Below are 27,637 nucleotides of genomic sequence, written 5' to 3' on the forward strand. Positions count from 1 at the left end.
ACTTTGAAAAGTTGCCAGCACTGAACCAGTGAGAGTTCAGAAGTTAGAGTCCTACTCTGGTTTCAAATCAGGTACTTAACGGTCCTTTCCCATCATTCAGCACAGAGACATATCCCCAGAATGTCTCCAAAACTTGATATCGTTCTCCATTTAAAGGAAAAGAAGTGTCGCGAACAGCCTGAGCCTGGTTTCCCTGGCCGCGACAAATTCTCCTGAAACCAGCGCACGGGAACTGGATTTCCAAAGCTGTTTTCGGAGGGGCTGTGTGTGCCCATGGCAGTGGTAGGGAGCTGCCCCTGATGTGGGCTTCTGGATGGGGATGTGGGGGCAGCTGGATACAAACTGGATTCGAATATAATTGATATTTAAGTCTCTCTCTGGAAACTTAAACGTTGATAGTTTACATCTCTGCTTAATAGCATATTAAATCATATTATAACTCTTAACAACTGTTTAATCTTTTCATTGTTGAAAAATGAGGTAGTTGATCTAAGCCATGTCAGAATATGCCAGGAAAAACTTATTTAAATGTACCACCCTTCACCATGGCATCCAAGGGCTTCGAGGGACCCATATGTGTTCTAGGGGGGCCTGCCTCTGTTACACTCAGGTCTCACCCTGAATGGGGTCAGAGAGGAGGAATCCTCAGGGGGTGGGGACTGCAGGAGACCCGTGAGGGGGGTGGGCGGGAAAGGCTGGAGCCTGGGATTTGGCCCTTAGGCTATGGTGTTGTCGCCATCTAGGATTTTGGCTCCTAATGGGGCATTGTTGAAAACATGTTTTTCTGGCTGACAGCATGTTCTATGATCTTTCCCTGTGTTCAGCAAGGTTGTTTGTGCACCATCATAATTAGAGTGCTCACGGCTGGGAGAGAGAGGGAGAGGGAGAGAGAGAAGAAGAAGAAGAAGGAGAGAGAGAGAGAGAGAGAGAAAGTGCTCTGTTCTTCCAAAAACAAGTATGCCTTCTCCTTGGGAATGACACCAAAGAATACCTTCTAAATGAAGTATGTTTCCTTTCAGAGATTACAGCATCAGTTGATCAAAGTCCCCTGGAAATAACTCTTGGCAACTCTGAAGTTCTCTGTAACTCTTCTTCGACTTGAGCAGGGCGGCCCTAGGCGGGGAGCAGCAGCTGTCTTGCCTTTGGAGGCCAAGGAGCCCAGAGTGGGGACAGAAGACAGGTGTGCTGTGTGTCTGCTGACTGCCTTGCAAACCCTTGCGGCCTCACATTGGTTTGGGGTTGGTTTGGTTGGAGATGGTTTTGTTTCTCCGGAAAATTGATTGTGGTGCACAGGCTGGCTCTCTCTGTCCAAGTAATGCAATACAGGCATCTTCTAAACTTAAACAGGGCCTTGGCAATCCTGGTGAAATGTATTGTCGTCGGCTCTGTGTCCTGACGTCCTCTGCAGAGTTGAGGAATGTTTGGACCTCGGCCCCTGAGCCCTTTCTGGTTTAAGTTTAATGAAAGTACAGGCAATCCAAACGTCTACCTGGCAGCGGGGAAGAGACCCTTCACGTTAATTATTGCTAAGCTCAACTGCCTCCTTCCAAGCCCTATATACAGTCCTGCACATTTGTATACATTTTATATGGTCTATTTCCATTATAAATTGCCCATAAATTAAATACAGATTTTCCTGGGAACATCTTAAAAAAAGGGAAAGGATCCGAGTGATTCATGTTTCTGGTATTGGAGGTGACGTGGTTGCGGGGGGGAGGGCGGGCCCGCGTGCGGACTCCCCAACATGGAGGTCACGCGTCTGGGTTAAGGCAACCTGAGTTGCGTGTGAACGGATACGCAGTGTGTATTTTTCTCCATCTTTCATGTTGTGAGCTGCACATCGTGATTTAAGGAAGGATGGAGACTGATTGATTGACCTAGACAGGCTGGAGGGGGTCCAGGAGGGTGACAAGACAGTGAGGGATGTGAGCTCCCTTCTCTTCTCCAAGGAGAGGGCTGTGCTGGTCGTGCTGGTCTCTAGGAGAGCGTTCTCAGCACGGTGTGGCACTGCCCTGGGGAGTCGTCTTCATTGTGAGGTGTGTTGCCAGCATAATAAAGCACTAACGTACGTTATAAAAGAAATGAGAGCGAATTCAAGGTTCATCTCCGAGACGTCCTTCTCATTCCCCTGCGTTCCCGTTTCCTTGTTGAGTGAAACGCTAAGCGTGGAGTTTTCCCCAGACTCCGTAGATGCCTGTCCTGAAGCCCATCTGTGCCCCAGCCTTTGCTGCCTCAGGGCCTTTGCACCTATCACTCCCCGTGAATGACTTGCTTGCTCCCTCCCCCCTTTTAGGTCCTGACTCCATGCGGCTTTCTTGACCATTCTATCTAAAACCTTACCCTGAGTACTAACCCCCCTTCCCTGCTTTGTTTATTTTTCTCCTTATCTCCATTTGACGTACTGTGTATTTTATTTATTATTATTATAAGCAATACTGTAATAAATATAGGGTCTGTGAGGCAGGAGTTTTTGTCTTTTTCACGCTCTCTTCTGCTCCAGTGCCTGGCACCTAGTAGATGCTCAGTAAAATGTGTTCCGTGAACGCATGCGTGAATGCCCATGAGGCACATTTGGAGGCCGGCAGTTACATGTTATGGAGGAAGAAAATGTGGCGAAAATATGCTATAAGAGATTAGACGTGAGCTGGTTAGCAGAAATTACAAAAAGGCAGTTTCTAGTCAAATTAAAAAAAAAAACTTTCAAAACATACAAATTTGAACCAAGGAATGAGCAGACTTCTAGGGGTGTGAATGCCCTTGGTGGAAGTAGTTAAGGTGAGTGAGGATGGCTGCTGAGAGGACCCTGTCCTGGGGTGGGGAGAAGTTTACCATCACAGATGACTTTCTCCTCCTCTCTGCGATTCTGTTTAAGGACATAAAACGTTCTATCCTGGGCTCTCCTAACATTCAGTTCCCTAGACTTCTGGGTACTTTTGGGGGTTCGGATGATTCTGGGACTTGTCCCAGATCACGCAGCTCTGGCTGGGCCAGGCCCAGTTGGCGCAGGTTTCTTGCTCAGAATGTGAGCGCCCCCGGACACTGTCATCCTGTCACAGCTGGGGTGGACCCTGCACGTCCAGCAGGTGGTCTGGCCCTGGTGGTCTCCGGCTGCCTTCCTCATGGCCTGCAGGACTTTTACCTCAGGGCCCAATGGTACTGCAAGTTTATTTGTCCCCAAATGAGATACTCATTCATTTATTCTTCATTCAAGCCACCGGTCTGTGTTTCACCCTCCCCTGGAGTCTGCTCTGAAGGTTAGGGCCCCCATCCCCCGGGTGCCAGGTGGGACAATTCCTCCCTCTTGCTTCCCATGTCTCTCCAGCCCTAGCTCAGACCCTCTCAGTGTGAGCCGTGCATGGGAACGTGATGGAACCAGCTTCATGAGGAGCTGGGGACGCCACACAGGCACAAGAGGGACCAGAAACCAGCTTCAGTCCCATCTTTCTTTAGGGTAGGCTGTGCATCCGGGTCTGTGTGGGGCTCAGGAATTAGACAGGAGGCACCTTGAACCTCCCAGCTCCAGAAGGGGTAGCAAATGCCATCTCGAGGGACCGGTCACCTCAGGTGGTCGGAGGGCCTGGGCTCCATTACAGACCGGCGGAGTGACCCTGGACTAGCCGCTTGATCTCTCTTCCTGCAGTTTCTGTATCTGTAGAGGGGAATAGATTCTACTCATGAGAGGATTATTTCAGTGTCAGGTGGGGGTTTTTCTTTTCATCGTGTAAGTTTCTGCACTATTTGACTTTTTAACTCTGTACAGTCATCACCTTGATTTTAATCATGAAATAGATATCTGGAAAAACTTTCTGGAATTCCACATGAGTTTGCTGTAGATCCTGGGGGCAGTGATGGTGATAAATTGCCCTGGGGTCCCTGTGCGTCTGCCCACGTCCTTATTCTGAGGCCGTGACACCCGGGCCTTCGCAGGACCGAAATAGACCCCTGGGTTGGGACTGGAAGCACGTGCATGAGGGGAGGTCCCCTGTTCCAGCCTGGGGCCCGTGGAACTGTTGGGGAAGGACCAGAAGACCCTATGCTTTATGGCCCTGGGTGAGGGATGAAGTCTTCCCCACTTGGGCTTCGTAAATTATTCTGTGGGGTCCATTAGAGCTCGGTGGGGAGCAAGAGAGAGATTTTATGGGTGATTTACACATGGCCTTTGTTCGAGATCCCACACATTGCCAGCTGGACGACAGTTTCTGGCTGATTCCATGGCAAAGCCCCAGCCTGGGGTGCGCCCATGGTGTGAAATCGCACCACACGACCTGTGGCTGAGCAGAGGGGCCCCGGGACCCCGCAAGGAGGTTGGCTCCAGAAAAGCTGGGAGGGAGGTAAAGTCATGCAGCCCTGTCTCCCCGTCTGCTCTTAGGGGGACTTGGAACTCAGTCCCCAAGGCTAGCGTGACTTGTCCCACTCGAGGAAGAGTCCTCTCAGGAACAATCATGATTTTGGAGACAGCAGTGCCTCTGAGATCATATAACCCAATTTTGGATTTTACTGTGGAAGAAATAAGCTGGGAGAGAGAGGGGAGCCGTGCCGAGGGTCATGAAGTAGGTCGGCTTTGGGGCTGAGACCAGACCTCCTTCCCCACCTCAGGTTGCGGCTTTGGACCAAAGAGAGGGGGAGCGAGGGGTGGGAGTGTGCCCTGAGCTTGTGGGGATGTGGTCCTCCTGGGTGGGCAAGGTTCCTGAGCCCTTGGGTACCGTCCCAGCCTGTAACTTCCTCCCCCCACCCCTGGCATTGAGCCCGCTGCTGCTGAGATGTCCTAGTGCCTCCCCTGAGGCTGCCCAGTGCCGCCCAGGGATTGCCAGAGAGCTCAGCCCTGACGGCCTCTTTTCTGGCCTGGCCACGTGACAGTGACTCATTCTCCTTCACTCTGTTGATGGCGGCAGCCCCGGGGAGGTGGTGGGTCTGAACCTCACGCCTGCACCTCCGGGGCCTCCACGGGGCTGAGCTCAGGGCTTCACCTCCCCCAGCATCCCATCTGACACGGGGTGCAGGGGGAGGCCTGGCCTCGGGGGGTGCAGTGTGCTATGCCCTGGCTGTGTGTCCCATTGGGCTTCTCCAGGAGCTGCTGCTTTTCCTGGGGGTGTTTTAGGAACAGGGTGCTGTGACTCAGCTGCAGGGGCTCGGAGACCCCGTGTGAGGCTCTCGCCCCTGCCTGTACCTCTGTCTCGGGACCTCCCCGCTCCGTGGGTGTCCGTGCTTAGAAGGGCCTCACGCCATCACCATCCTGAAACTCTTCCTAACTTTTGAACAAGAGGACTCATGTTTCAGTTCCCACTGGGCCCCCTGAATTATGCAGCTGCTCACGTCTCCACCCTCAGGTGGTCTCTCCCACCCCTCACGCAGCTCTGACGGATGACCCGGGAGGGCTGGGGAGGGGGCAGAGCAGAGGGCATTTCCAGGTGGTGGGGGATAGCTGCTGGCTGAGATGGGACAGGGCGGGATTGACCTCCAGAGACCATGAACTTGGCAAAGTTCCCCTTGGCAGCCCCCAGGCCCTGCTCTCTGTGGCTTTTCTCCCTATGTTCTCCATTCTCTCTCCATCCTGCTGATTTCTGACCCTCCCCCCCAAACTCCTGTTTTGGGGACAGGTTTTATGGGGTTGGCCACTGTAGTAGTCAGGCTAGGTTAGGTTAGCTTGCAAATTAACCTGGAAATCTCAGGGGTTTAATACAGTGTTTTATTTCTTGCTCATGCTTCCTGTCCACCACAGATCAGGGACAGAGACTCTGTTCCATGCAGTCATTCGAAGTCCTGAGCTGCCGGAAGCTCCGTCACTTGCATTAGATCGTCTGGGGCATGGTCTCTCTTGATGCTGTGGTAGAAGGGGATGAAGGAGGGTCCCCCAACCGCTCCAGCCCGGAAGTGACACTCATCACCTCTGTTTACAGCCCGTTGGCTAGAATTAATTGCGGGGCCCCCTCTAACTGTGAGAGGGTCTTCTACTTCCAGGAAGAAGAAAAGAAACAGACACTGGTGAGCACTGGATGTGTCTAGTGAAGCGACCCCAGAAACTTTGGTTGAATAGGTGAATACACGGAAGGAGGGAAAAAGCCACTGCCCCCGACGGGAGGGTTCTGTTTCCTCGTTACCTGGGAGCACTTCAGGTGTTTACCGATGGCTTTCTAAATGCAAAGGCCTCAGCCAACCCCCAAATTTCCCTTGTGGCAGAAAGAATCTGCGCATCCCCTGTTGCAGGACCTGGAGTGTCAGTGAGCCTGGGTGTGTCGGGCATCTGCTGGGGCTGAGCAGAGTCACAGCAGAAGAGCCGATAGAAAAACGGGTTCTGAGTATCTGTGGGTGTGGACAGCTGGCACACTTTAAGTTTGATACACTTAAAACAAGTATAACCGGTGTGAATTAGATCTGTGTCATTTGGGCATAAGAAATGTCGCATTTATTTTTCTAAATCAAGTTTGGCTCAGTCCCCAGCCTCCTGGCCGCTGGCCGTCCCATCTCTCTCTTTATTTGTGTCCCACTGCCCCTGCCCCCATGCCTGACCCCCTCCTGCTCTTTTCTCTTCCTTCACTTCTGCGAGGCTGAGCGAGGACGGGCTGTGGTCTCCGGCCATTTCTCCTTACCAGGGGTTGTGTGGTCCATTCAGGGCAGTGAATTCCCCTGGTGCTACACTCAGAATGGGGGCCCCACTGTAGCTCAGGACGTAGCGACTCTCAGTGCCCGGTGTCGTGAAGCAGACCCCGCAGGCGGTAGCTAAGTTCATCCTGTCCTGCCTTCCCGAGCCTCCCCATCCCAGACCACTGGTCTGAACCCCTAATCTGTGCAACATGCTGGCTCCCGGCCTGACGGCCACCACTTGATTGGGGTCCCTGCCTGCCTGTCTATCTCTGCCGACACTCAGAGGCACTAGCCTTCAGCCACGATATAGCCAGAAGATTTAAGTGTGAGTTACCTCATTTTGTTTGCATTTACATGGCCAAAGCCCATTGCAGACAAAACACCAATAAAAGTCCAGGCCTGGAGAAACACAGGGACATAGAGCAGATGAAGTGGGTTGATCTCATGGCCCAAAACTTGTGTCTTTTTTTCCCCCCTTTTTTGGCAAAAGAGAAAATGAAATAAGTTTAAAAACAATGTACAGTCTACATTTGATGGCTGTAGAATGCGTATGGCCTTCAGCTGCTTCCAGCAAATTATTCATGATCTATTTGCGCATTAGCTAGACGCTGACACCATGTCTCCTCCTGACACTGACTCAGCCCCGCTGGGGCCCTGCCTGGGGCCTTCTCGTCTGGGGCTTTGAAAGATTCCGTACCTGAGCCAGGTAAATCCCCTAGGATTGTCTCCATGCTCAAGTTCACGGACAGGCTCAGGAAAGTGAAGCGTTTACCAGGCTTTGTGATGGCCCTGAAACTGGGCCTGACGATGTGGACGCCATCAATCTGACCTGGGAACAATCTAGCACGGGTACCTGCCCAGGTCCCAGGTGCTCTGTCCAAGCCTGGATTGTGTGTGGTTTCTGTCCAGGGAAAAAAACCCATCCATGTGCACTTCTTATGCTCCACAATTAGAGAGTAATTGCCCCTCACCTCTCACTTTCAATATTCCTATGTGGTGCCTTTTCCCTTAAAGTAGCGCTAAAGTTTGGGTGAATTGCATGAAAAGAACTTTGGCTGGACACTCAGGAGATCATCACATCCCATTCGGTGGCCTTTGCCAATTCCATTCTCTCTTTGGGCCTTGGTTTTATTTTCTCTTGTAAAAAGCAAGAAGTATCCAAAAAAAAATTTTTTTTAAGGATCCGTGAGAGCCTTTTGTCAAACGAAAAGCCCCGCACATAGAATAGATAAGCTCGGAATGACTCTTGTAAGGTGGGGTGGGAGGTAGCAGGGCCCTACCTTGCCCCTTCAGTCTGCTCCCCAGCGCCCCTTACAGGACCTGTGCACCCTGGGGCTCCTTCAAGCATAGTTTGAAAACCACCAGGCTGGGTCACCTGTAAGGACATGGTGATAGACGACATTCTGATTCTCACCCCATCCCTTCCTTGACAAAACAAAATAAAACCAAATGGCTATATAGTGTCCATAAGCCCCAAGAATTAAGGCAGAACTGAGGGGTCCTTTGTCTTCATGAGAGCTTCCTCTTTCTCCTCTGCGATTTGAAGCACTCTTTGTGGACCACCGGGCTCCCTCCACTCCCTGGGCTTGGACTATACTGGACCCCAGTGCCCCTTCTCTCTCACCACCCCTAGCATATCTTAGTGGCAGGTCTTAGAATCCAGAGAGGAGAGATGGCCCACTCTGGCTATGACAAGTTCCTGGACAAAGTGACTTTCTTTGTCCTGGGAAATCTGCCTTTCTCCTCCCCATTTAGCCTGCTGAGGACCAGCCTAGGGAAATCTCTGCTTGCTAATGGCGTGGAGACTGAACAGACAGAGTGTGTGTCTTGGGAGGCTCAGCCTGGAATGCTTCACTGCAGGCACCAATCACAGGGAGCCCCCCAGTGGGTGGCCTAGTTCTCTCACTGGGTCAATGCAGTAGGTTCTGCTCTGCTAGACGCACGTGGCAGGTGAGTTTCCAATTTCTGGGTTGGGGAGGGAAGCCTGGCCTTTCCAGGCTGGGGAGTTGCAGCTAAGTTGTTGGACATACCTGGCCTGGGAGGTATCCTTTTGAGCCCCATAAAAGCAACCAGCTTCTCACTGTGTGATGTTTGGGGTTGTCCGTCAGTGTCCTGAAACTCTGATGGAGCTGGACTCGAATCCTCTGATGCCTGGAAGGCCTCTCTGGGGAGGACCTCAAAGCCACCTCCTTCCTCTCTTACCCATTGGAGAAATTCCTAGCATAGTCTTTGGCAGATGGTGCTCCTCTGCTAAGATTCATCTTGGGGTCATCATGGTTTTTTGTTTGTTTGTTTTTTGCGGTACGCGGGCCTCTCACTGTTGTGGCCTCTCCCGTTGCGGAGCACAGGCTCCGGACGCGCAGGCTCAGCGGCCATGGCTCACGGGCCCAGCTGCTCCGTGGCACGTGGGATCTTCCCGGACTGGGGCACGAACCCGCGTCCCCTGCATCAGCAGGTGGACTCTCAACCACTGTGCCACCAAGGAAGCCCAAGAGTCATCATGTTTTGAGAGGGCCCATTATACTCCGAGTTGAGAAGATAGATAGGGAGCATGTTGTAATGCTTTTTATATTGGAAAGTGGTATAGGCGTGGCAGGCGCGATACTCCCCCGACCTCCCAGCAGCCTGTCGCTGCCCTGGGTCCTGGCTCTGCCTTCTGGGGCCATGAAGCTTGTGTGCTCCTCCAGCTCAGGGAAACCCTGCAGGGTCCACGGACGGCAAGGGCACCGCCCAGGTCCTCAGCCACACGTGGGGCTGTGCGACGCTATGAATCAGGATCCTCTCCTTCTCAGGGAGGGCCACCAAACGAGGAGGGGTCTCCCCTCTTGGTACTACTATTGTGATGGATTGGAGCACAAGGGGAAGGGTGATGCAGGCTTTGGGCTCTAACTGGAAGGAGGGGGTCTTCCTGGAATCTTGAGCTCCAGTTGGCCTTGACCCTGGGAGGGGCTGAGCTGATGTGCTCGCATCCACTGGGTCAGTCGTCTCAGGTTGGGCCAGGTCTCCAAAGCATCATCTGACCAAATGGTCAGGAGGCAGCCAAGGCTGTGCTCGGCGTGGTGGAGGAATGAGGAAGCAGGAAGGGGCAGACCCTGCATTTATGAAGCATCTACTCCATGCTGGAGTCTTCCATGTAGCGTCCTGTTTAGTGCTCACCTAACTCCGTGGGCTAGTGGGGTTCTTATTTCACCAGCAAGGATGCTCGTTCTGGAGAAGCCGGTGTTGGCCCTTGGCCACAGTGGGGTTTGGGTTGAACTCAGGACCTCCTATCTCCAAAGCCTGTGTTCTCAGTTGCTGGACCAGGCTGGTTTCACGGCCCAGCTCTGCACTGCTTTGGACAGGACCGTCTTCTCCTCTGGCCTCAGTTTCCCATTCAGAAGATGAGGTATTGGTTTATATCCCCTTCCAGAACCAACATCTGTGATCATCTGTGAAGACCAACAACCCTGGAGTTTTCCCAAAACTGAGCGTAGCTGGGAGGTGTTTAGGGAAGCATCAAAGCCACCTGACTGGACAGCATCATGTTCTAGAACTTCCTGGTCTGGGGAATAGATCAGCCAGTTGCTGAGTTTGACTCTTTCCTCTGTCACCATCAGTGTGTTTCCCAATCATAAAACGCATCCCCTCCCTAAGCTGGGGGTAGGGGACCTTGTCCTTTGGGAATACCCAGGCTGGCTCATCCTTTGCGCACACAGTGGGTCTCCTGGTTGGTTGTAGACTGAGCCCCAGAGAGCTCGGAAGTCCTCCACCAGCCAGGCTGGGCCCCAGGACAGATCTGATGGGCTTATCTGCAGCCTGTGAATAAAAGCGTGTGAAGGGGGGCTTCCCTGGTAGCGCAGTGGTTGAGAGTCCGCCTGCCGATGCGGGGGACACCGGTTCTTGCCCCGGTCCGGGAAGATCCCACATGCCGCTCCGCGGCTGGGCCCATGAGCCATGGCCAGTGAGCCTGCGCATCCGGAGCCTGTGCTCCGTGGCGCGAGAGGCCACGGCAGTGAGAGGCCCGCGTACCGCAAAAAAAAAAAAAAGCGTGTGAAGGCTGGGCATCTGGGGTACAGGCACCCCTGGCTGGGTAAGGAAACACACTCAGGCCCGGCTCTGCTCAGAAGTCAGGAAACATGGCCCCTGATTGGCTCTCGGGAAAGGACCGTCTAGTAAGGATCCTTTGGTGGGAAAATGCGTCTTGGTGCTGGACTGTGGCTGGTTTTATGCCTTTTCCGGCTTTAGGATGATGCTTAGAAAAAGCCACCAGGTGAGCTGTGTGGTGTCCCTTCTTTGACTTCCCAGAGGTCACCCCTGACCTCCAACAGCCAGCTCCAGAAGGAACTTGCTTTTCATCTCTGTGTGTCTGAGGGCTTTGGTGTTTGTACGTGTTTGCACATGTTTGTTGCCACAGACACACACCTGGGGCACAGGTACCAGCTGCAAGGAGCCATCGCAGCGCAGGGCCTCGATGAAGAGACTGTGTCCTGCAGGCGGCTGTGGAGAGCAGATGCACTTATTCCTACTCTTCACCCAGATCGGGGAGTGAACTCCTGGCATAGCTAAGATGGCTTTTCCTGAAGACGGACTCTTAGGGAGTCTGTGTGTGTGTGTGTATGTCTGTAGCAAGAGTGTGTGCATGGGTTCAACAACCAGTTCACAGGGAGCTTGGGAGTCAGTGGTGTCCCAGCCACAGGCAGGGACAGAGCTCGCTGGGCGTGTCTCGCCAGCAGGCAGGAATGGTGGCCCTTGTATGTGAGTGTGAACCAGTGCGGGGGGAGGGGCTGATGCCCACAGGAGGCTGGTTGTGTGTGGTACTGTCCACGCTGTCGTTCATACCCATGGTCACATGTGTCCATCACACCTATGTCCAGTCCCAAGGCGTCCATTCTGACTTTGACTCCTTGAGCCATTTGTCCCTGTGTGATCTCTGTCACATGTGATCCTCTGCAGAGCTTTCTTCTGGCTCCGTGGGGGGATGTTATCCAGCAGAAGCAGCTTCCTGGGAGGCTGCGCGAGGCTCCTGCTTCAGGGCCTCTCTCCTGGCCACCGGCCAGCCCCAGGACGGAGGGGAAGGGGCTTTGAAAAGGCTCTTGCCTGTTGGCCGTTCAATACGCCTGAAAGTATACCAGCCTGATGAGTGAAGTTGTAATAAATCAAGACCATGTGGCTGGCTCCCCCGTGAGATTCTCCCAGTTAAAGAAATTGGGGGCTGGGAAACATTTTTGGCAATCAGCCCTGAAGCTTCTCTTATATCCCCTTTCCCTTTGCTCTTCATTCCCCAAATCTGAAAGAGTCATGTGGTTTATTTTTAAAACAAAAACAGCCCTGGACCCCTGTGTCTCCAGGGCCAAGACCATCTCTTCCCACCATTCAGGTCTAGTCTGGGAGCAGAATGCAGCCCCAGTGTGAGTGCTGGAGAATTTGGTGTCATGAGGATTGTGGTTGGGGGAGGGGGAAGAGAGGGTGTCTTTCACGCTTATAGTGGGTCAGAAGATGGGGGAAAGCCTGGCATGTGTGTGCTTGGCATCGGGAAGGGCACACTGAAGTCCAAGAGGAGGAGGAACTGGCTTGGCCTCATCCGGGGAAGCAGTCCCAGCATGCTCCACCCTCCGGGTTCCTGCTCTCAATTCAGGCTTCTTTCTGTTGAGGAGTCTGGGATTTGGAGGTTGGGTTGGGGCTTGGTTTAAAGGCGAAAAATCTTAGAGAAAGAAGTGAAAGGAGAGCTCTTAGGTTATAGAATTGGGAAAGGGAATTCTGGAAGGATGGAGAGAGAGAAAAGTCTAAAGGACCAGGTTCATTTGCTTAATGAGACGTGAGAGAATTTCAGGATCTTAGAGTCACAGGGTTGGCTGAAGTGGGTGTGAGTCAGGAGGTATTTGGATCAAGCCTGGGGCAAAAGGGCCAAGCTTCAACTCCATAACATGGCCATTTCCTGAGTTGAGGAAGGCTGCAGTGGTCTGGGCCTCTGTTTCGTGGCAGTTTCCATCATGGGGAGCCTGGGAGCCTGGTGTTCATGTTGGGGAGATATTGGACTGTTAAACAGATCATGCCTTTGCCCCACTGTTCAGGGATGTGCTCAAATTCGACAGTGGATTGGAAAGAACTGGCCTGAGAAGTCGTGAACATTCCTGGCTCTTCCTAAGTTGTGTCCAGCTCTCCTGTAAAGGAAGTGGGTGTGCAGGGGAAGCACCCTGGATCCCGGGGCTCAAGTTTGAGCTCTGCACCTCTCTCTCCCAGTGACCATGACCATGGGCACATCTCTTCCCTTCCCTAGGCCTTCATTTTGTCATCAGTGGTTGATGATGGCCCTCCTTGCCCTTGGTGGTCCCTGTTGTCTTATCTGCTCAGCTCTCCTTCCCCTGTTCTTTGATAACAACTCTCCCTTCTCTAGGGGGTGGCTTCTCCTCCATGCTAATCGAGTGGTTTTAGTGGAGGCTGCCAACCACACTCACTCTCCTCCCACCTCTGCCCATGATTATCATGGAGTCAGTTGATGTATCTCACTCTTCTGGCCTCAGTCATTTGATAAGAGTGTGTTATAATAGAACATGACCAGAACTGTTCCTGAACACATGTGAGGCACCCATTGGGGAAACTGCTGCCATGAAATAACTGAGGGAGTCTTGGGAGGTGGGGCTGAGTCCCTGTACAGTAGGTGGAAACTAAGAGCCATCGTACTGTTGTTAATGTGACCAGACGTCTGCCATGGACTGGTGAGACCTGAGGTGGGTTGAGTTACAATAGGATTATATCCATTTGGTGCTTTTGTTTACCAGGGACAGAAATCCCAATCCAAACTACCTTAAGCAGAAAGGGAACTTATCAGCTCACTTCTCTGAAAAGAGCAGAGGTCTTGTAAAAAAAATATCTTAAGAAAAATTTTGGACTTTATTTCAAGACTGATGTGAAGACATTTAAATGGTAGAATGACGTGATCCAGTTTGTGTTTTAGAAGGATTGGACATGGACTGGAGGGGCCACACCAGAGGCAGGAGATCAGGTAGGGAGGCTTTTGCTTAGATGCTGCTGGGTGATGGCAGCATGAGCTGAAGTAAGGGTAGTGTTGGTGGAGAGAAGTGTATAGATGCTGGACAGTTAGGTGGGAGCACAGACTGAGTCAGTTTCAGGTTTTGATTGGGTTAGAGATGAGTCAAAGGTGGATGCTCGGATTCTGATTCAGGGAACTAGGTACGCGCAGCCCCTAATCACTGAGATAAGAATCATCACAGCAGGACCATGTTGAGGAATGGAGACATGACAAGTATCTGGGTAGGACACCCAAGTGAAGGGTTGGCTAGTGTAGCCTTATATTCTGGAGAGAGATCATGATAGGAGATTTGAGAATTATCAACATGGAAATTAATTTCAGCCATGGGAGGGGTGGTATAGGTCAGAGAGAGAGGTCCAGTGAAAAGAGAAAAGTTTTAAGATGTTTTCAGTCCTTTCAGGGCCACAGAATTTAAGGGCTGGGCAAGGGTCACCATGGAGAATGGGAAGAAGCACTTGAAAAGGTAGGAGGAAAAGGAGGTGGTGTCATGGATATCAATGTTACTGAGTATTTCAAGAAGAAAGGAGTGGTCAATTCTGTCAATTATGAATAAAGTCTCAGAAGTGCCAGTTGCATTTAGCAACTAGTAAGAATATTTTTGAGGAAGTGGTGGTGGCAGAAATTAAGTTGGATGGGCTAAGGAGTAAACGGGGACAGAGGAATGAAGATCATGCTCTTAAGAAGTCTGCCTACGTATCCATGAGCCTCCTTATCACCAAGACTGTGACCTTGAAAAATCGTTTCCCATTAAAACAAATCAAGGCTTCTTGGATAAATGGCTAATTCTGTGTCTGGGATAGAAAATATAAAAGATAAGCCTGGAACATCTTGTCATATCAGATAGCAAGGGAGCTATCAAAGACTGCTAAAGCTATGTCAAAGGGACAAAGGAGCCATTTTGAAGAGGATTCCACTGGCAAAAGAGGAATCCATGAGTTCATAATAATACTTAAAAAACCCCCAAAACTACTTGTCTTCTTGAGAGGATGTTATGGAACAAATTTATTATCTTAACAACTGGGTAAGGAAAGAATCAAACATTTATCCTGTCTGTCCCATATCAGCGATACCACCATGTAACCAAGTTGGAAAAGAGGAGACACATCTTTTACAGAAGAATTTCAGCTACAAAAGGATATGATAGAATCAGGGTCTAGACATTGTGCCTCAATGATTGCTAACATTTAAAAAGAAAGACAACCAGACTTTAAACACTTCCTGATGAAAGAAACACCACAACCTATAGTCTTGTCGAACGGATCAAAATTGAGCCTGAGCAAACCTCCAGATCCAGGGGCCAATGTACAGGAAAACAGAGGACAGAGGACCATGTAGAACTTCACCAAGAGTATGCAATCAGCAAAATCCAGACTGGGAGAAACTCTGCAGGTCAAATGACCAAGGTTCTTTAACTGAAACATTGTGAAGAAAAGGAAAAGAAAGGGATCAAGGGGGAACATGTAGATAATAGATATTCAAAAGAGGTATCAAAGAAACCACGGGCAAAACTAAACTACAGTGTCTAGGGACACAACTATGGTGATACAACTATAAAAACACGCCATAAAGTGTGTTTGACTGTGAAAGTCAAAATGGTGATTACGTTTTGGGAAAGGGGAAATTATGACTGACATGGAGCGCCTGGATGGCTTCTGGGATGGCTAGAAAAATATCATTTCTTGAACATCTTGGCAAACTTATTTACTTTGTAATAATTCATTACATTATGCATTTACATTGTGTTTCTGTATCTGTGTTTTATTTTATAATAAAGAAGGTTAAACATGACTGACTATGACCGGGGAAGAGAGTCTGAGAAGGGTTGAGGTGGTACTTTGGGTTGAGGAAGGTTGTTTTATCTTTTTTTAACGTTAGGCAGACTTGAGCATGTTTAAGTATTGATGGCAAGGAATTAATAGCAAGACAGAGGATTTGGAGATGAGAGCGAGAGTGGACAGTCCATAGGAGACATCTGAGGTGGAAACAGATCAGAAGAAGAATAGTGGAAGGCTTAGATTTGAGCAAAAGAAGGAAATCTCGCGTTTTAGTGAGAGGGAGGAGGGTAGGAGGCAGAGAGGACAATTGGTAGGTTTGATGGTAAATATCTGGCAAAATTCCTGCCCACTGGCAGCTGTGTCTTCCGTGAAGGAGGCGAGGGAGTCATCTCCCTGGAGTGAGAGGTGAAAGAGCACGGAGGCAGAGGCAGAGGTTTGAGAGTGTAGAAGATCTGAACCAGCTCTCTGGGAAGATGAGAGCAGTGTTGGGTTAGTTGGTGGCCAGACATTTATAATGACTCCAAGCCTAGGGTTGAGCTAATTTCATCAGTAGGGTTTAGCTGCCTACATTTAGGCACAGGGAGTGAATCGGTCAAAATGACCCAGGGTTGCAGTTCTGTTGGGTGGATGTGGTGAAACATCAAAGGGACAAGGGTTTGATTTGAGGGTATTGACAAAAGAGGGATTTTGATGTCAAACCATGAAATTTCAGGTGGGTGGGGGAGGAAGTGAAGAGTAGAAGGAAGGAAGGGAGAGAGGGAGAAGAGGCCAAAGAAATGAGGGCAGAAGGTCCCTATATGGCTGAAGAATGCGCAAAGTAGGAGGAATGTATTTGTATAGCAATAGTGCATAAAAATGAGTGAGCTGAAAGAATTCAAGCCTGTGGTCGGAAATCAGGGTGACTGAATTCAAGATTTCAGAGGTGAAGGAGTACATATGAAGACAAGGTCTAGGGAGTCACAAAAGGAATGATGGTTAAGGTGGGTGGAGGTAAAGGCCACTGTTGATTGGAAGGTCAAGAGAGCTAGAAGCAGCCCAGGCCAAGTTCAAGTGGATGCAGTATGTGTGTGCGTGTGAGTGTGTGTGGTACTGGACTGGAAATAAAACAGACAAACTTAAAAAAAAAAAAAAAAGCAGCCCAGGTGCTGGGTGCAGATGTTGAGGTCAACTAGGGACTTTGGTTGGTGGAGGTAATTGTTCAGCTGACACTGGGGTCTCTGATGAATGAACAGTGATAGGGAGTGGTAACGGGTAGATTACTTGAAGATATGAGCCTCCAGAGAGCTGGGATTTGCACAGAGTGAAGAAATGTCGCTTTGGAAGAGCCTGAGACCAAGGAAGATGTCAGCTTCACCTCCTGATCTTGAAGATAAGCAGCTTCCTTTGGGAGATGCAGCGGGAGAAGTATTATTCTTAGAGGAGAACCCTGTGCACCGTGACTGTTCCCAGATGACCACAGCCTTGGGACCAGACACACTTATGGAATAGCAAGTCTAGCCAAGTGTGGTCAGCCCTTTGAACATCCTCCATGGATACAGTGTTCCCTGCACCTGTCTGACATCTCCTCTGTGCTCTTGCCAGTGGCCAGGCCCCCCAGAAGTCCCTGCACAATGTTCCTACATGTTTGATGTCCTTGAAAGAAGAGGGAACACATAATCATGATTTAAAAATAAACAGCAGAAGACGAAGTATTTCGGCTCTTGGCTCTACCCTGGGCTGGTGAAGTCATCTCTTTGAGCAAACCCTTGCCACGGTGCACTTGGAGGCGGTTGAGGTTTGGCAACGACTGGGCTTTGTCGACAAAAGCCTGGGCCTGTTCACAGATGACAACCTCTATTTCAACCACAGCCATGACAAGGAGGCTGGGGTAAGACCTTGAGCTGCAGAGTCCTGCCATGGGCTTTCCCTTACTGATCTTCCTGTCTTTTCTTCCTTTTTGGGATGGAACCGAGCAAGTCCACTAGCGACCGGAGAGGCACTTCAGGGGGTTTGCCATCCAACACAGGCCAAACATATGCTGTGATTCCTAAGGATTATTTGAACGAATGCACAAAGGCAGAGGGCTAGATTCCAATGCTAAGACTAAACTTCTGAAGGTACATCACCTTTAAAAAGCAGGATCCGGGCTTCCCTGGTGGCGCAGTGGTTGAGAGTCCGCCTGCCGATGCAGGGGACATGGGTTCGTGCCCCGGGCCAGGAGGATCCCACATGCCGCGGAGCAGCTGGGCCCATGAGCCATGGCCACTGAGCCTGCGCGTCCGGAGCCTGTGCTCCGGAATGGGAGAGGCCACAACAGTGAGAGGCCCGCGTACCGCAAAAAAAAGAAAAAAAAAACAGGAGCCTTGGAAGGGGATGATGATGCAGATGGCTTCTATTATGCCTCAGTGAGAGCTTTGAAAGTCAAGGGGAAGAGGCTGGGAAGTGAAAAGTATAGGGGCAAGAAGCACAGTGTCATCAGAAGACATTTAATCAACATCTTACTGGCCCCAGAGCTTAGATCATTGCTCCTGGAGGGAAGGTTGCATTATCTGTGGGCTATTTAGGAGGACATGGATCTGAGTTAATGTAAATATTTAATCATGTAATCAGAAAACCCTATAGGCTCCTAATATGTAAGTTTTATTTAACATCTAACATTTAACAAAAGCATCTGCCCTGTGAAAATCAGATTAAAGATTTAAAGCCAGATGACAAACTGGGAAAGATATTTGCAGCATTTCCAGTAGGGTTAATAGGCTCAGTATCTACAAGACCCTTAAAAAATAAAAAGAGAAAGAAAAATAAAACCCACATAGACAAATGGACAAATAGATTGAATAGGCAATTTACAAAAAGAAGAAATAAAGTGGCCAGAACATATAAAAAGATGTTCAACCCTCATAATGATGAAAAAAAGCTAATTAATGATTGAGATATCATGTTTTGCCTATTAGTGAAGGTGAACAGATTGCAAGGAAAAAAGTAACAGTATTAGTTGAGGTTTTGAGAGATACTTAGTTCAGAAGAGTATAAGTTAGTAGAACCCGTTTATAAGGCAGTGTGACAAATACCAGAACATAAAATGCCCATATCCTTTGACCCAGCAACCCTGCTTGGAAAATTTACCATAAGAAGGAGATGGTTCCAGTGAGGAAAGTTGTATTAGAATGAACTGGAATATTCATTAATTTCTGATTAATGGAAAACTGGAAAAGCCTCTTAACAGCCGTTATTAAGGGACCAGTTAACGGAAGTATGGCTCATACTACAAAGGAAAATGATGCAGTCATTACAAAAAGATAAAGTATCTTCAAATCAATTGGAAAAAAAGATATTCATGATATATTTTTGAGTGAAAAGAATAAAACAAAACAAAGCCACCTCGATTATGTAACTACTCTTCTAGGTGGATCTTGCTCCAGTGTGGGCCCATCCATTGGCTCCCGAAACCATCCTGGGATGCCATGGTCCAGGAGAGCAGCCAGTTAGTGGCATTTTTAGGGAGAGTATGTTCTCAGAGATCCAGGGAGAGAGGGGTTGCTGGCTTTGGTATACCTGTAGAAGGTAAAGTTCAGAGGAAGGTGAGTGGTGTGAGGAAACTCTGGCCCTTGACCTACTTCATCCATGGTGGGAGCAAGTACCAAGTGTGTCTCCTGTGTTTTAGCCCTGTGATTTTGGAAATGCAACTCTTTTAGAGGTCCTCATAATATATGTTTGCGTAGTTTGTCTTTTCTTTTCTTCTAATTTCAACTATTTATAAATAAATTGCTTCAAGTGTGTCTCCTGTAGATAGCATATAATTAAGACTTACTTAAAAAATTCACTCTCTCTTGACCTTTTAATTGTAGTGTTTAATACATTGGTATTCTGTGTAATGATTGATATAGTTGGATTTAGGTATGTCATTTTGCCATTTGTTTTGTATTTGTCACATCTGTTTTAGTTCCACTTTTCTCCCTTTCTTTCCTTCTTTTGGGTTAACTGAATATATTTTAGCATTCTATTTTTATTTCCTATTGAATTTTTAGCTGTATACTTTGCAATATTATTTTAGGGGTTGCATTTTTAGCTTTATTGCTTTAGTGGTCGAGTTAATAATGTATGATTTCACATAAAAGGTAGGTCCCTTGCTATAGCAAACTTCTATTTATCCACCTCCCTTTCCAGACAGAGCATAAGTAACATCTACCTTTTAAGGGCAGCGTGCAGGATACTCTTGCTTCCTGATACAACTAAGCATGATTGGAATCCTGGTCTTGGGTGGTGATGGGGGAAATTCACCTGGTATACCAGCCAGTTATGATATGGCAAGTACACAAAGACCACCAGGTCACAAAGTGGGGTCACTGGAAAATGAGGAAAATTATACGTTAGCTACATGTGAAATGTGTAGAAAATCGAGGCTGAGAAGTTCTGTGGTAGAGTGAATAAGAAATTTGGATATTCTTTCTAGAATGGTTTTGTCATTTATTTTTGGTGTCAATGATTAAGTATTTACTCTATCATTTGGTATTTAGAAATTTGGAGGGGGGAACATAATCTCTGTAACAATGAGTTCAAAAACCCCAAATATATGCTTAATACAAAATAAAGAACAATTTTTTTTCTTTCAGGAAAGTGAATGTTAATGTATAACTTGCAAAAAGTTTGTTGATGCCATCGGTGTAGTTATCCCACTGACCACATGGAAACTAGAAGACACAAATGAGTCTGTTGAAGGGACTAATGCCTCTGAAAAGTTTGTAGTCAAGTCTGTGCTCAAAGACAATTAGGATAAATAACTACAAAAGGTGTGTTTACATATCATTTCATGACTCATTTAGACCAAATGCCTGTTTTACTAAGTTAATTTTACTCAGTTTCAACTCCAAGTTTTCCTGGGCATGGATGGAAAGTGAAGTGATAGTAGTGGACGTGTTGGCTGTACTAGCAGAAGAGTAACTTTTCCAAGAGTTGTATGAAGCCAGCATTATATCAGTGCCATCAGATGCTTCAAATAAAATCTCCACCAAGTTAATTTTTAACACTGGTTCAACTTTTCACCCAATTTGTGGAATCAAAGTAAAGCTTTTGGAAGTTAATTCTGTCAAAGATGAAATAGCTGAAATGAATACAATTGAATTTGTCAAGAAGTTGAACATTGAAGGGTTTTTTTTTCTTCAGTGATAATAAAAATACAAATTTTGATGGAACACAATATTGTAGAGCAAATGATGTTCTTACTAAATTAAGACGTTTATAGACTAGGAATGTTCTTGGAATTGGTTGGGTGTACACATAATTAATAACTGTGTTGTTCTATCAATTGAATTATAAGCTGTAGTTGTAAAAAATGAAATCATTTTATACATGCTCAGAGAAACGGAACTACAAAAATTTTGTGACAAAACTGATTTTGAGTACAAAATACTACTTCAGCATGGCAGTATAGACTTTCTCCTTTTGCTGCCTATCATTAATCAGATTTTGAGTATCTGAACTTTTAAAGAACTCCTTTGCGAACCAACTTGAGGGTCCTAAAATTTGCTGAGGTTTTGTGTAAACAAACCCTCTAAGTTTTGGTTCATTTTGTTCAAAACCAGCTGGAAATATTTAATCAAAATTAAATGAAGGGTTCACCCCATGACATCAGGTTTTCAATCTTTTAGTGAATTGCAATGATTGAAAACAAAACCTGCGTGCTTTATCTCTACCAAAGGGAGGGAGATTTCTCTCTATGAAAGAGAAGGAGAAGATGAAAAACATGAAATAATGAGAACTGAAATGATGCACAGCATCTACTATTCAAATTCTGTAAGAGTGTCTGGGATATCTTGGTTCACGGAATAGTCTTGTGGTGGTGCTCAGAGAGTAGTAAAGTGAATTTCTACTCTCCTCTGCAATGGAGTGAAATTGAGCAGGCCTATAATTTTGCAGCATTTAAAACTGGTGAACCATTCAAAAGAGTCATAAATAGAGACAACTTATTTGACATGTTTTGTCAAGGAAAACTACTCTGAGGCAAAAGGACAGCATCTGTGAAATTATTCAAAGTGAAATATTTACTCTTTTCCATTTGAAAAATAATTGAAATTGACAATATCCTCCATTTGGCCAAATTTTCTCCAAACTTACCAGATATCTCTGCACCAGGAGACAGAATGCTGTCTCAATTAAAAAACTGTAGTCTACAAAGAAGGGTCAATCGAGAGAGTCAATAATTTCAGATTTATTAATCATAACATACAACACTGAAGGAAACTGCAGACAATTTTATGGAAAAATCAAAAATGATAAGATCATATTGAAAAAATTACATTCTTCAGAGAAATTCAGAGATACAATATTAAAGAGTGGTATGTCTAAGAAACTGTGTGGATATAGACCAAGAATAAATTATTTTGCTTACATTATTTTTTAATGTTCAGATTATCAACATAAAGGTTTTTAAATTTGATGTATGCAGCTATATATATTACAGTTTTAGAAAGCATTTTATTTTATTTTATTTTCTGGGGATGGATGTGTGGGGAGGGAAAGCATTTTATTTTTGAAATTAATTTTAGAGTAAAATAACTTTGTGGCCCATCAATAAGATAAAATCAATTTGTTATTTAATATATAAATATTTTACAAATTATGTAAATGTTATTATTTTTAGTTCCTTCTTTCACTCTCAAATTTATCTCTGGTTTATAATTTATATTCTGGTTTTTCGTCTTTCAGACCAGTGGTAGTTTTGTCTGTCCCAGCTCTTTTTGTAATTAGTCAAAATTACAAATTATGACCATGTGACTTATTTTGGCCAGTGAAATGTGAGCAGAAGTGAGGTGAGATGTTGTTACCTCAACCCAATACACAATTTCTCCTCTTTCTCCCACTGTAGTCATCACGGAAGCATATGTCAAGGAGGAACTTGGGTCAGGTTGCAACTTTGAACAATGATGGCCTGGAGCACAGCTCCCAGTGATGCTGTGTGAGAAATAAATGATGGGAGTGTGAGAAATAAATACACACATACATACGACATAGATCTTTGTGGTATTAAGTCACTGATATCTGGGGGATTATTTATTATTGTAGCAAAACTTAACCTACCTTAATTGATAAAGCTATGAAATAAGTTAATCTATTGCTTAATTGATTTATATCTCTATTTGTCCTAAAAGAACTTAGGGCAGTTTATAAACAGCAGGATAAAATTAAAAGATAGGGATTGAGTAAAGGGAAAGTAGGAGTATAAAAATAAAGTCAGAGAGAAAGTTACTCGAAATGAACTTCTGTGTATTTCCTAGTGGTGGGTGGGCATTTAGTCTGTGATCTTAGTGGCCAAGGTAACTAGGGAAATTTGACCAGTAACAGCACATATACTATAGCAACAAACATTACAGTGTTTTATATCTATATGTATTATGTGATGTTACATGTATAACAGTACCTATAAGATGCTTGGGAAAAACCTTAGGTAAAACTGGGACAGCATGTCACATACAGTATTAGACAACTTTCCGTCTATAAATAAATCAGAGTGCTTCACATGGCTCTTTCTTATCTTAGTTCTCAATGCAAGCAGAGGACATAATGGCAATTGTTCAATTCAGGAAAATTTAATGGGAGTTGATGGGAAGGGTGACGGTTAAGAAAAGCACCCTGGGTAAGTAGCTCTTGATCACTGGGTCTAACCCAGCATGAGCTTTATAGAATCTCTAGCACCAGTGCCTATTCTTTGGTTAATCCTTCAAGAAATATTTCTCTTGTCTTGAAGTCTCTTTGGTTTTTTGTTTGTTTTCTGATGTGGACCATTTTTTTAAAGTCTTTATTGAATTTGTTACAATATTGCTTCTGTTTACGTTTTGGTTTTCTGGCCGCGAGGCATGTGGGATCTTAGCTCCCTGACCAGGGATCGAACCCACACCCGCGGCATTGGAAGGCGAAGTCTTAACCACTAGACCACCAGGGAAGTCCCTTGAGGTCTCTTTGAATGAAAATTGTATAGGAGGGATATTGGTTATATTTTCTGGCAAAGGTCCTAGAGCAGAATAGGTTCTGGCTCTTACCCACCAGAAGCTTCCACTCCCATCACAGGGCAAGATATATAAATAAACAAACACCCACAGAGTAGAGTGAGTTAAATGCAGGAGGACCACAAATAGCACGCCCCGATGGCCCCCAGAAAGGGTGGCCTCTCTCCTAAGTGATGACTGAGTCATGCCCCAAGAGGGACGTAATTGGCCCCAGGGGCCTGCCCCTTGGCGGTGGTGTCTGGCTGGTTGACATCAGTATCTCTGAATAGCTTCGTATCTAAGGACCGTTGGAAAGGTCTGGAGGAAGAACGCGCTGTGTGGAATCAACCTACAGCGTAAACTAGCCGTCTGTGCCCAGGCAGGCCTGGTGCTCCGAGTGAGCTCAGAGAGAGGAACCCCAGCCAGGGCTGGACGAAGCCTGTGAACTGATGACCCAGAGGCTGGAATGTTTGCAAGAGTCTATTTTTGTTTTAGATAAAACTGGAAATGGAGCCACTTGGGGAGCCAACCTCCTAGAGATTAATGGTGAAGGAGTGAGCTGCAGCTCACTGGGGAAGTATGAGCTCTGAGCTCACCAATATATTTCCCTGCGAAACGAAGCTCAACAATGGAGATTGGGAAAGAAAATTCCAGTCTGGGCCGAGGCGGGAACTGCAGAGACTGGACTCCCTTTCCATCCATTTGTCTGTGTCTGCCCATCTTTCACAGAGCACCCAGCTGGTGTCTGGTCCTGTTCTTGGCTAGGAGGGTGGGGCAGAGGACGGAATAGGCCCTGTTCTCTGGTCCAGAGAAAACCTACCAGCAGAACACGATTGAGGAAAGCGCCTGACCCATTTCAGATGCGGTTTAGAGTTTAGGGGCCTGGGATTTCCTCAGGTTACTAACCCACCGGTCAATGAAAAACCATGTTTTCCCTTTGGAAGACTTTTCTTAGTTGGTCCATCCAAGAGCAATTGACGGTGAGATCTGGGTGCCTGGCCCTGGGCGTGGTTTGCACTGTTGGGGTGCGGAGTGAGAGGTGGCACCCAGTTCTCTGATGAGAATTAGAGCCGTGATCCTGGAAGTAGAGACGCAGGCACCATTTAATTGCCAGACTGCCTTCTCTCCATCATGACACAGACCAGGATACCCAGAGACCTTGCTGAGAGTCTCCCAGCTGATTAGAGGCAGGTCTGACTCCAGATATGCGCTGGTTCTCCCACACCAGTGAGGGGCGATGCTTGCTCCTTCCGTCGTCAGAGCCCAGGATCTGGAGGGATGTCCCTTCCCCCTCAGGCCATTCCCTCACCAGCTCCCTTTCCTTCTCTCCTTCCTGGCTTTGCGGCTCCTTGATCCTACCCCTAACATCTGTCAAGTAACCCTGGAGCCTGGAGCTTTCAAGGCTCCCAGCAAAGAGGTCTGCACTTGGCTGGGGAAATCTGGCATCCCACTGCCATGAACGCCATGTCTGTCTTCACCCCCTAAAAGAGCAGGCTGGGCCCTGGATGTCCCTGGCTGATGGCCACATGGCTGCATGTGTCAAGCTCACGCTCTCCTCCCTGCGTCTGTCTGAGGCTCAGGACATGAGGAGACTCGGCTCACAGCAGGACCTGCTGGCGGGATGAGCAGTGTCTGGGGAAGCCATTCAGTGACTTGGCAGGGCTGGGAACCATGGGAGCTCCGAGGCGAATGCCTCCCTGCATGAGCCCCTTCTGACGGCAGGGGTGTGATTTGGGGGCCTGATGCGTTTACTTCGCAGGAAGAAGTCAGTTTCTATCCTCAGAACCTGGACGAGAGTGAGAAGCACAAGGACTCCGATCACAGTGTCTGCACTCTGACTTACAGGAGGTTTTAGCCAGCATACCTGTCCCTTTGTGGTGACCCACTGAGTGACAAGCAGCAGGAAGACCCACAGAGGTTTTCTCAAGGTACCGATTGTGGTACCGGCTTGATATTAAGTGAGTTTGGTGCTCTGTGATCTTCAGTTGGTCTCATGTATGTCTCACCTCTGACGAAGAAATCACACTGGGTCTACCTTGAAATTCTGCTTCATACATTCAAATGTCTGTTGAAAAGATGTTTTGAGAGGGCAAAACCCTATGGAAAGAGGAGCTAGGACCAGTCACTGGGCTGTAAGCTCCCAGCTCTTGCAATGATCATTCACTCTTTCATTTCGCACTTACTGAGTGACCTCTGCTCATTTTGGGCTGGGCAGTAGGCTGCAAAGATGAAACAGAAGTGATTCTGCCTTTGAGGTGCTCAGAGGCTCAAAGTGGGTGAGATGTGACATGTTTCTAAAATACCCTAACACCCAGGAGGCCTGGGGATGCCGCAAAGGAGGAAGGATACATTCTGAGGCATTTCAGTGGGTCAGCACCTAGAAAGGCTTCCTGGAGGAGGTGTTGTGACGGTTAATTTTATGTGTGAACTCGGCTAGACCATGGTACTCGGATGTTTGGTCAAACATTATTTTAGATGTTTCTGTGAAGGTAGTTTTGGATGAGATTAACATTTAAATCAGAAGATTTTGAGGAAAGTAGATTCTTTCCAGGATGTGGGTGGGCCTCATCCAGTCATTTGAAGGGCTTAATAGAAAAAGATTGACCTCCCTGAAGCAAGAAGGAATTCTTTCAGCAGACAGTCTTTGGCCACAAACTGTAACTGTTCCCTGGGTCTCCAGTTGCTGGCCTACCCTGTAGATCTTAGACTTGCCAAGTCTCCAGAATTGTGTGAGCCAATTCCTTAAAATAAATCTCTCTCTACATATACACATGTCCTGCTGGTTCTGCTTTTCTGGAGAAACCTGACTGCAGGTATCAATGCTTGAGGATACTTTGGGAGGAGCCATTGCTAGTTTCTGTGAATTGCTATGCAGAGCGATGTATGCACAAGAGGATAGAACATTCTGGTGTATGGACCCAATTTGGGGTTTATGAAGAGAGATCAAAGACTTCTTTTCAGGAATTAGTGGAAGTTATTGTCAAAGATAAAAGCTTTTCTCTAGGAAAGTGATGGTCTTGGTGGAAGAAAGACTGAGAAACTGCTGGAAATCCCAGAACCATGGACAAGCCAGTTGAGGGTCCAAGTGAAAACAATGAAAACAAAAAGCAAAGTCCAAAGTCAAAGTAGGTGACAAGCGAACAGCGCTTCAAGATTTTAGAAAGTTGAGTGCTTCCTAGCTCTGAGGCCCAAAGTAGCCTGAGATAACCATGTCAATTCATTTTCGTCTTTGCTTTTCTAAAGTATTATATATAATATCATCCTTTTAAGTATGTAATGTGAAAACAGCTTAGTATCTTTGCCCAGATTCCTAATTGTATTTTAACTTTTCAGTTGAAAAATCATAACAGAGAATGGAAAGTTTATTCATCTTTCACTCCACCGAACCTAGGTAGAAGGGAGATCTGGGGGACATTTTCCTACCCAGATCGTCTTTTGTGGTTTCCTGTGATTCCTACAACTTCCAGACTCTCTGAAAACTAGTGGTATGCCTAAGAGCTGATGGTGGTTTTCCCTGATCCTATTCCTTTCAGTATTTCTAACAGTTTTTATAAACATCTACATTTTTGTATGAAATTGCATCCTGCTTGATATACCTAGAGAGATTTCTGTTTTCGTGATTGGCTCCTGCCTGATTCAGCACTGACATCACAAGAGCTTTACAGCAAACAGACCTTTGAAGATGGGAAGAATGGTTGGTTACCTGTTCAGGTTAGGTTTGGAGCTGGTGATGACTTTCTTGTCAATAGAAACTGGAATACAGATAATGCAAGGCTGATGTTGACAAATGGTTTTAAAATTCATCATCTAAAGTTGCCCGGAATTAAAGTATTATGGAGGGCAAAGCTTTGGCAGATTAAATGGCCACTGCTACAGAATGTTATGGTGGAAACGCAGAGTGTGAGGGCTGCTGGGATGGGGGTGGGTGGGCTCTTTCTGATTGCACTGGAAAGGAAGAAACGAATCATCTCAGGGTTTTACCTTCTCAGAGCAGTTGATGGCCAGAGAATCAGAGTGCTTCTGTAATGCCCTCAAAGTATTGCTTTTTAACTGCCTTGTAGCTTAATGTATCATAAAGTGATCATGAGGTTGTAGATGGTAGTACAATAGAATCCACAGCTGCAGCAGGTTTCTCATGGGAAAGTGAGGACGTGGTTCAAAAAAGAGTGAGATCTGAGAACTGAGATGGGGACATTTGGGCATTCAGCTCAGAGGGCCTTGACCCACTCCCCCAGGCTCTCTGTGCCTACCCTGCCATTAGACGCAGCCTTCTCCCTCACTGGCTGAGG

The sequence above is a fragment of the Delphinus delphis genome, chromosome 12 (assembly GCF_949987515.2).
Source record: "Delphinus delphis chromosome 12, mDelDel1.2, whole genome shotgun sequence".
Classification (NCBI taxonomy): domain Eukaryota; kingdom Metazoa; phylum Chordata; class Mammalia; order Artiodactyla; family Delphinidae; genus Delphinus; species Delphinus delphis.